This window comes from Rhynchophorus ferrugineus, unplaced genomic scaffold (genome assembly GCF_030347505.1).
Source record: "Rhynchophorus ferrugineus isolate W39M unplaced genomic scaffold, kcgeb_rfMv2 rfM4, whole genome shotgun sequence".
Classification (NCBI taxonomy): Eukaryota; Metazoa; Arthropoda; class Insecta; order Coleoptera; family Curculionidae; genus Rhynchophorus; species Rhynchophorus ferrugineus.
The window spans coordinates 16,392,498-16,402,497 of NW_027472583.1; the positions used below are offsets into that span (position 1 = coordinate 16,392,498).

The window sequence follows — 10,000 nt, forward strand, 5'->3', positions numbered from 1 at the left end:
AAAACAGTATAAAATGATTCAGTTAACTGTTTCGATTTAGTTTAACAACTTCATGTTAACTTTTCAGTTACTAAAGTCTGGATTTAAACAATTACATGTAATCTCACAGTTTTTATATCATTACACAGACAGAATAATGTTGCTTTGATTGCCTTTGTAACGCTATTAAACCCTTATTTTGTTAGTCCGAATTTACCTTTTGGATTATTGTTATCTACATCATGAAAATCTACAAAGATAAATCCAACAAATGCCGCAATTTCGAAACATGAACATTCGCTTAGCCCTTATTTTCTAACCGGACGTCCTTTTTGTAGCCTTTACACACCCATTCAACAAAAAATGTTTTAGCTTAATCTCTAAAAAATATGGTACTTACTGTTGTAACTGTTATTACATATTAATATTAATATTACAAATAGGTTAGATGACCGTAATAAAAAAAAGAAATATTTATTTTAAAATTAAAAGTAGTATTATTAAGATTTTACCAGAAATAAAAACACAAATTCGTAATGTCAAGTCAAACAGAAACACTACGAAATATTAACGTCACTTACCGTTTCCTAATAATCACATCCGTATTCAAATATTCTTTAGTGAGCTTCGGCTTTATTTCGATTAGTTATCTTATAACAGGTCACTTGAAAAGTCCCCGGCGTGACACATAGATGACGCCACTAGAATTAAATTGATATGTTTTTTAGTTAGCACTCAAAAGATGCGTGTATAAAACTGACAGCTGTCGGATCATTAGTTTGTGAATTATAGCATTTTGAGTGAAGCAACCTTTGTTATTGTAAAAAAATTGATAAGAAGGAATTTCACGTGTTACTCCGATAAAATATTGCTTTTGAAGGGAAAATATACAGTTGAAGCAAAAACTTGGACTTGATGCCGAGTTTCCGGACACTGTCCAAGGATTGGTATGCTAAGTTTAGACGTGGTGAAAGGAACACCGAAGGCGTATTTTGAAGAAAAAGAAAGAGCTGCTTCACTAAGACAGTGCACCGTGTCAAAAATCCATGAATTGGGCTTTGAATTGCTTCTTCGTCCACCGTGTTCTCCAGATCTACCCCCCAGTGACTATTTCCTATTCTCTGATGTCAAAATAATGCGCGCTGGGAAGGAATTTTCGTCGAATGAAGAGGTAATCGCCAAAACTGAGGCCTATTTTGAAGGACAAATCGTACTACAAAAGTGGTATCGAAAAGTTGGAGAGTCGCTATAATCAGTGTATTATTGTGCAATATGTATGACCCTTAAAGGGAATTATGTTGAATAAAAAAAAACAAATTTTGCCAAAAAAACGTGTTTTACTATGGTAGGCCGGGGACTTTTCAATGGACGTGTTATTTCGCTGTAAAAAATTGGTTTTGCGCAACAAACAGAAAGAAAAGATAAATGAAAATATTGAACTGGTATTTATGAAGGCAAATAACCTAAATTTAAATCAATCGATTCATCGATAATTACTGTACTGTGTGGCTGTAATTGAAATAATAATCTTTAAAAAAATACATAACTCTTACATAATTAAGTGAGTATTCCAGATACAATAACCATGAAATGTAGTGGAGTATGGAAAAACATTAAGTAAAAATACTATTGTAGCGACCTTGAGGAATGTCGAATTATACATCGTGGGATAACGGTCTACCAAATACCCAGAAATATAATCCCAGATGTTGAACATGGGCGGGATACCAGTAACGCCAACTAATATACGATAACGAATATCTGACAACTCCGAGACGTTTATCTGGAAGATTATTGAAGGGTACTTTGATTCATTCAGTCACTGACGATAGTTCAATTGAGACGTGCCACCATCGTCTGACCAAACCTCATCTCCAGGTAACACCGCTGTCATTCGTTTTATCTATTTGTATTTTCAAAATTTTAATAAAAATTAAACTTCAATAAAATAACGCTAACACCATGTCACACCATGTAAACAACCACTGTTTCATTTCGTTTTACCTCCATTCATCGAGCCATATACATCCCTAAACTATAAATATAACACTTAATAGATGTAGATAATAATTTTAAGAGTACCCAATAATAGCACAATTGCTACTTGGGAACTGTGAGAATAGTATTATTGAAATCAATTGATAAATCAATAAATCAAAATTATTGTATTAATGCAGATGGTAATGGATATATTGGACAGGACTACCAAAATGTTATGTTATAATTTTTTTTATATATATGTTAAATTATAAACATTTAATAATGGATGTTTGATTTTCTTAAACTTTTTCTATACCTGATAATGTATCAAATTATCTTGTAACATTTGGGTAAACAAAATGCACAAATTGTAATATTGAAATTTATTTTAATAATAACCTTACTATTTTATAAGCATGTGCAACTACAATACTTCATCAAGTACTTAGTGAGTAAAAATCTGTGTTTAGACATTCTTTAACATATTAGGTTCTCCTATGGATTCTTAAACTAGATTTCTGCCTAGTTTCTTTTACTTTACTTTGCTTCAGTAACAACATTTTGGTTCATACATTGTACGTGATTGTTCGGAATGTTTAAAACTTCTGTTTACCATAATATAACCAGACTGTAAAAACTTGAAAAAATCGCACTGTTTAGTCAAACATGTGTCACTTACCCAAAATATTTGATATTGGCTTTTCGTAATCTAACCATGATGAGATTTCATCAAGTATAAATTAAGTTAAAGGCTTGGATTTAATTCATATTTTTCTTTCTATTTTGAGAATATGGTTCTTCAATGTTCAGTAAGTTTAATTTAGACCATTTCGTTTTGTGCAATTGGCATTCAAATCTTGTAGAAACATATACTGACTTCATGGACACTTATACGAATAAACCTGTCACATTATATTAAATATAATTTTGTATATTACTTGGTAACTAAATAAATAACAAAATGAGGGACTCATGTAAAGAAAATAAATGATTTTGTTTCTGTGAATAAATGACCGATTTTCAAACTATACTGAGTCTTTTCGATAATGATAAATATCGATATTCTTGGGCATCACTACTATTTAACTTTGTTGTGCAAAAAATGATAATGCTAGTCGCCCAAAATCGATAGTTGTTCAAGAAAACATATATAATTCTGAAAGATACTTTATAAAATGTATAAAGTGCAACAATACTAGTGCAATAGACAACAAAGTATCAAGGATTCAAAGTGCTATATTCAAACAGCTATAGGAATATTGTTTTAAATATATCACACTCGAGAGAGTATGAGTGAATAAAATAGATGTTTTAAAAATAAAGTTATTTTTCTTCGTTAGAGCCAAGAATTATTGAACGATGTGTTAAACGCCTACTACTATTATCTACTAGCCGTTGTGTGATACTCTCAATTCCCAAAATAGACATAACAAAATATTCATGAATTGAGTTTAAATAAAAGATATGCTGCGTCTCTATTAGCCATTGAGACGTCTCGTTCAGCAATAATTTTCAAATTTTATAGAACGACAATCGCCTTTATCCGTCCGAAATAAAAGGAAGAAGTGGGAAAACCGACTGGTGGGGTGAATTTTTTCTAAAGTTAGCCTTGTTTTACGCCCTTTTTACCATGAATAATTCGCGTGACAACAAATTAAAAAGGGGAAAATCGTCTGGAGAATATCAACGAATTGTTATCCGACTACATTGGATTAATATATTATGTCCTTTTCGTCGTATCTAATCAACAGAACAACATTTTGTTTGTTTTTTTATGGAAATAGTTATGATAAAGCTAAATAAGGAAATAGGCCTTTTTAAATATTAACTCGCTTTAGTCTTATTTAATTAATGTCTGTTAGTAATTATTTTTTGTACTACATCTTACTACATCTTACTATGCTACTGTTCTATTGTACTTGCATCAATACACAAGCAAGATGAGTACGTAATAAATATATCAGTATGTATTTTCCAAATTAAAATTAAATTAGTCTACTTAATCTGAATCTGAATAGTAAACACTTATACACCATTGGTATACACACAGGTTGATGTTGTTTGGTTCGATTCAATCTTCTAAATTCTTGCCTGTTGTCCAATGGTCCTATGTATCTACGTTGCTGGGTTGTGACCTTCTTTCACGTTTTCAGGTCATCTTTCAGATCATCTTGAAGTTCTTCGTTGATTAGTTGGCTAATGATAAGCATTGATAATTAATCGAAAAAATTTATTGCCTTATTTTTGTTTACACAGGAATAATACTCTAGTAATATAATGTATTATATATTATATATTATATGTAACACATCTGGGAGGACCCTTCGGCTATATCTTAGCCTCTGGTGAAATAATATTTATGTATTAACACTATTGTTTTTCTATTAAATATTTTTTTTATTATTTAATTAATACATTGTTACTAGTCGTTTCCGTCTAATCTACAATTTGTCTTTATGATAACTTAAAAATCGATATATAACTAGGAGGACCCATCGGCACTATCTCAATGTCTGGTGAAATAATGTTTATATATGTCACTGCTGAATTTTTTTGATATATGCACCTCACTATACAACACTAGACAAGATCAGATGGTTTGATTCTTTTGAGTCTGTGTCATGTTCTGGTGGTATCCAAAAGGTGCAATCTTTCAATATTCTCATGAGAATGGAATCTTTCGTCATGCCCACTCGCAATTATCTTTATTTCTTATCAGACTGTGGGTATTTGAAGGTCAAATATTAAAATTATTTAATTGTTTTGAGTCTGTATCATGTTCTTTTATTATCCAAGATTTGTACTACTTCGATATTAATATGAAAATGGAGTCCGTCCTCATGTCTTCTCTTGATTTCATGGGTGACAGTCGGTATCTAAAGATGCAAGATGTAGAAGAAATGTAAGTAATCAGTCCTGTGGTATCTCGGTGTAACTACAATACTTCACAGGACTTTGTTCTGTAAAATGTGTATTGTACTTATATTAATTTTTGCGGAACATCCCCATAATTGTATTCCATATGTCTGCATAGGTTTCAATACTTGCTTATATAATAACAATTTATCATGTACTGATACTTGTTATTTTTTTCCAATTAAACAATACATTTTTCTATATTTTAACCCCAGTTATATCATTTTTTATATGTTCCTTCCAGCGACGGTTTACATCAATAATTATTCCGAGATATTTAGAGTCCGTTGCTACATGGAATGATGTTATTATTGATTGTTATTGGTGCTTGTGTCGTCTGATTATACGTGAACTGCATATGCACAAATTTACTTTCGTTAATTTTTATTTTTCAAGACTGGGTCCAATTATTTATGTTTTCACTTTCCTGTTGTAATTTTCGTGTGGTTTCATCGCTACAGTTTCCGACAGCAAGAATGATAGTATCATCAGCAAATACCATCGTGATATTTTCCATTTATGTCATATCACATGTACAGAGTAAGTAACGAATTGGCATCAATACATTTCCTTGTAGTACATATCATTTAGCTTCATTTATTGTCGAGTAGGCTTTCTCGTGTTGGACTCTAAACATTCTTGTTGTAATGTGAGATTTTAGTAGCTCAGTATAGCTTCAGTAACATTTTCTGTAGCTTATGGATAAGACAACTTGTACCCCATCTAAGAATATAGCTGCACATACCTGTCTAGCTTCATAAGCTTTTTCAATTAGATCTACTATTCTATGCACCTGGTCAACCGTCGAATGTTTGTTAACAAACTCAAACTGTTCCTTTTTATCATTTTCAACCAAATTGTCTAATTTGTGAATACCTTGTGAATGCCGGAAGACAGTGGCAATCAACTTTCCGGCCGATAAAACAGTATACGCCTTCTTCCGTGCACGTTCGCCGGGTGAAGTCCACTGTTTCAACTGTTACTTGATCTCTAATGTCTACCAAAGGATCAATATTTCATCGGCGGTCACGAAACGACACCTCGGGAATACGCTTAGACAGCGTCAAGCACTGCTCAAAATTGGTCTCCAGGTTGCGCTTGTTGTCCGGAATAAGCAAACGTGGCAAAAAACCAAAACTCCGAGTCTGATTCAGCTAAAATTTGTACATTAGCCATAACAGACTAACTATGTAGGCTACAACAGAACAATAGTAATAAATTAATATTTAATTTATAATCTAAAAGATAATCTAATAAGATATAATATAAATAAATTGAGATCATCCTTATACCCTAATAAAAGTTTCCCTAAAACATTTTAATTCAGATACTAAAAAATGCGCAGAATAATATATACGCCGGATATAATTTATCCATATTTCATTGTTTTAATTTGTATATATTTAAGAATAATAAGTTACTATGTTGATTATTCGTTAAGATCAAATTCAAATATTTGCATTCATTTAACATTAAAATGAATCAAGGTTTTCTTAACTTAAAAGCTCTTTTGTAAATTTAACGAGGCCGCAAATTAAAATTCGAAATACTACAAGGAAGCAATTAAAACTGTTGTTTTTGAAGGGGAAAAGGACATCGTTGTTTTAATAAATTTTTCCCTAAAAAATAGCATTTCAAAAACTATATCAATGGTGGTATTTATTTTTCTGTTTCGTTATGATAGTTAGGCTTTATTTATGTTGTGTTTGGATTTTTAATTGAGGCTAATGCAGCAATATTTATTTAAACAGAAGGTAATATCAAAAAAGTTTAAAAATTTTTTAATTATGAAACGTGTAACATTTAAAACAAAAACTTTACTTGGCAATTATTAACAAAAATAAGTGGTAACTTAAGGGGAGGGGGGAAGGAACTGGGGATCTTAAACAAGATAACAGTAATAAATAATTATATTACCTTAACAAACTTTTTACTTCCTAATACCAAATTTTGTAAACAACAACGCCTGACTGTAAAATCTGTCAAACTAGTTTAGTATAAATGCGCCTCCCCATGTCTTTTACTGTCTGTCTTCTTAAATGAGCTCATGTGAGTTTTACTTTTTTATTTTGGGCCTTTGCAATTGCCTCGCTAGCATCATTGTAAGTTGACAAATCAAATGACCAAAGTAATAAATATTGAAAATTGTTCTTTTATGTAGATAAAGAATGATAGGTTAGATTATTATTTATATTACAGTTTCTATTTTCACCAATAGATGTCGCTGATGCAAGCCTTTAATATATGGAGTTACGAATTATCTCTATTTTTAGATGTACTTAAGAGCACCGGACGTTGTGTGACTATACTGAGAAATGTTCAAGATGACAAAAAGTACTACTTCAGGACTAATAATTTCAGAACGACGAAATTGTCTAAACTCGAATAAATCAAGGATGTTACAGGAAGAATCAATCTCACCTCTCGCACGCAATCATTAATACAAGCAAACTGCATTTAATGTTGTCGTGATTCCGCACTTACTTGAAATATTTTTATTGCAAAGAAAGCACTAGGTCACTATTTAAGACATACATTAAAATACTTTAAATAACAACAAAAAATGTGTGCACAAAAACAATGAAATGGAGCGATACAATAAACATGTGAATATAAAGAGAACTATTCTTGCTATCACGTTAAAGGTGGGATCAGTTCAAGGTAGTACCCAATGTGCCCTTAACACCACGAAAAATGAACATACACTAATTTCATCGAGTTAGGTGGTGTTTTTAGACTAACATTATGTTTACATTATTCTTTGACTAGTTTATATAATGATTTGTTACTGAATAAAGAAAAATAGCAACAGACAATACGAATAATCTATAGTCTACTCAAAGTTTATTTATATATACGTCATCAAGATGTTTAATGTATTGCCTGCCGCAATTTGTAAATTCGTTTTAGTCATACAATATTTTCCTTCTCATTTTATGCTAGTTAAAAAGAAACAATATGCTGTCTGATTTGAGTGTTAACACGTAAACGAATGGCCTGTCAATTTCATCCAGTTGTCAGACGTATGCAAAATTCTTGAAAGCAATAGTGATAAGAGGTTATAAATCTAACCTATAAATTATTGTGGCTGTATAATTAACTGTAGTATTTAGATGTACTATAATGTTACAATAAATTATATCATGAATTCAATCGTGGTCGTTGTTCGCTGCCCGACGACTTTCGTGAAGGCCGTCCAAAATCGGCTGTTGTACCAGAAAACATCGATGCTGTGTACGAAATTATTAAGCAAGATCGTCATGTCACCTTTTGTGTCAACAATAAAAATATATTCGCAGCTTAACTATTTGTTTTTTTTCCTATTCCCGAAATATAAATAGTGACCCTCGCACATAATTTTATATTTTCGGAATACCAAGTAGTATTTGTTAGTGATAGTGAAACAAAAAGTCCAATCAAAACATATATATGATTCTATATGAACACTTAGCTGTGCAAAAGTTATGTTAGCGTTGGATTCCACACAATTTGACAATCGGTCAAAAAAAAGGCTTGTGTCGACTGGTGCAGAGAAATGCTTAAGAAATTCAATCGCGGTGCTTCGAAAGAAGTTGAACCAAATCCAACAGAAGTTGTTCGCGCACGAAGCACTTCAAAGAAAATGGTGGCCTGTTTCTTCTAGAAAACTGGTCATATTGCAACAGTGCATCTAGAGGATCGCAGAACAGGAAATTCTGATTAGTACATAACCATTTGTTTGCCAGAAGTCTTCGGTGAAATAAGAAAGACAAACAAGAGATGCCGGATTGTTCTTCATAATGACAATGCGAGCTCTCACACATCGGCTCAAACAAGAGTCTATTTGAGCAGTGAAAACATCGAATTGACGCGTCATCAATACCGTACAGCCCTGATTTGGTACCCAATGACTTCTTTTTGTTCCCATCCGTGAAGAATAAACTGCGTGATCAACGATTTTCATTGCCCGAAGAAGCTATTGAAGCGTTCAAAAATCATGTTTTGAAGATACCTCATTCGGAATGGAATAAATGCTTTGAAAATTGGTTTAAGCGTATGCAAAAGTGTATCGATCATCGTGGAGAGTACTTTGAAAAACAATACAAATATATTCGCAGCTTAACTATTTGTTTATTTTTTCCTATTCCCGAAATATAAATAGTGACCCTCGTACATATTTTTAGTAGTAGAGTTTAAGTAGTATTTGTTAGTGATAGCGAAAGAAAAAATCCAATCACAGATAATTTATAAGTTAAATTACGTCTAACACTCACCCCAAACGCTACTTCGAATGCATACCAATCAAAAGAAAGATATCGGAAACCAATTGCGGAAAAATAAATTCAAACACTTATAATATAGTTCGAACAATTTACCGGGCCTTATTAGAATTACACTGTGCTCATTATATTTTACGATTTCTTTATGTTGGAAAAACTTTTCGATGGAAAAATCAAACAAATTTGACGCGACCGATACGCTGGTTGGTCGACCGAAGACAAAAAAGGCGATTTCGCATCGTTTTAAACTACTTTGCCCGTTTTGGCGTATACCGATATTTTTCATGGTCGTTTTTTTCTTCTTAACCATCGACGTACGGTGATCCGATTTTAATTGCCCTGGCATGGCTGTTAAACGGGCCAGTCTCACTTTGAAAACTGTCGGGAAAACGAACAAAAAACCTCCTCGCCGAAAGCCGACCTCGGACTTTTGGCGCTAATATCGGGTTAATCGTTATATTGGCTCCGTATTACTATTTAGTGATGCTGAAATAGTCAAGGATATACAGCAGGAGCTCGTTAAAGTGAAATCATTCAGATCAACTGTGGTTCGCTTTATTTAAATGTTCACATTAACGAAGTGATTTAGGTAATATAAATAATAAATGATTGATACATATACATATGAACAAACTTAAAAGATATTTCAACAGCAATCCCACAAGTCTACAAACTCGGGTCAACTTTTGGACCCGAGCAGATGAGAACGATCAGATATTTCAATCCGTGTGTCAAGATTGGTTCTAGTTTCTGAGTTCCACATTAATTAACAACAACCTCAATCCTAAAAAGTCTCGTGGAATATATGATATTTCAAGTGGGTTATTGAAAGAGCTACCACGAAAAGCAATAATCATGTTGACATA

General features: G+C 32.3%; 1 long non-coding RNA gene across 3 annotated transcripts in view; it reads left to right on the forward strand.

The window, feature by feature from the left end:
• Positions 1-8,966, forward strand: part of LOC143196671 (uncharacterized) — a 102,682-nt gene extending 93,716 nt beyond the window's left edge. The window contains exons 5-7 of one of the 3 annotated variants that reach the window (XR_013005783.1): positions 1,615-1,857; positions 7,149-7,513; positions 8,519-8,966. This is a non-coding gene — a long non-coding RNA (uncharacterized LOC143196671). Of the gene's footprint in view, positions 1-1,614; positions 1,962-7,148; positions 7,595-8,518 lie in introns of those variants that run through there. The other 2 variants (XR_013005782.1, XR_013005784.1) reach the window with 2 other exon arrangements.
• The last annotated feature ends 1,034 nt before the right edge of the window (positions 8,967-10,000 follow it).